The sequence below is a fragment of the Apis dorsata genome, unplaced genomic scaffold (assembly GCF_000469605.1).
Source record: "Apis dorsata unplaced genomic scaffold, Apis dorsata 1.3 scaffold_289, whole genome shotgun sequence".
In the NCBI taxonomy this organism is placed as follows: Eukaryota; Metazoa; Arthropoda; class Insecta; order Hymenoptera; family Apidae; genus Apis; species Apis dorsata.
The window spans coordinates 140,090-140,487 of NW_006263564.1; the positions used below are offsets into that span (position 1 = coordinate 140,090).

At 39.2% G+C, this 398-nt stretch overlaps 1 protein-coding gene across 1 annotated transcript in view; it reads right to left on the minus strand.

Moving 5' to 3' along the window:
• Positions 1–398, minus strand: part of LOC102676145 (ankyrin repeat domain-containing protein SOWAHB-like) — a gene marked incomplete at its 5' end in the record, with an annotated part of 139,656 nt that overhangs the window by 138,417 nt on the left and 841 nt on the right. The window lies entirely within an intron of this gene.

A 398-nucleotide genomic window follows, 5' to 3' on the forward strand; every position in this document is an offset into this window, starting at 1 on the left:
AACGCGCCTGATCCCGGGGTATCTACGGTAAGCCACACCGTAATTATATTTCCGAAACGAATAGACCGGCCGGCCCGCCTTTGTCATTATCAGGCCCGTAATTCAACGAGATCCGTTTGCGCTTCCAACAATTCGATTCGATGCCTGATCTAAATCTGTATTATCCTCTCTATTCTCCTTTTTTAATAATCTTGAATTAATTCTTATCTTTATTGCGAAGATATAAGGTGTGTGTGTGCGTGCGTGTGTGTGTGTCTTTCCACAGCTTTATTAATATCAATGTATTTGTTCTATTTGAATATAATTTATGATTTCTTTTCTTTTCTGTTGCAAAGATATATATATATGTGTGTGTGTGTGTGTGTGTGTGTGTGTGTGTGTGTGTGTGTGTGTGTGTG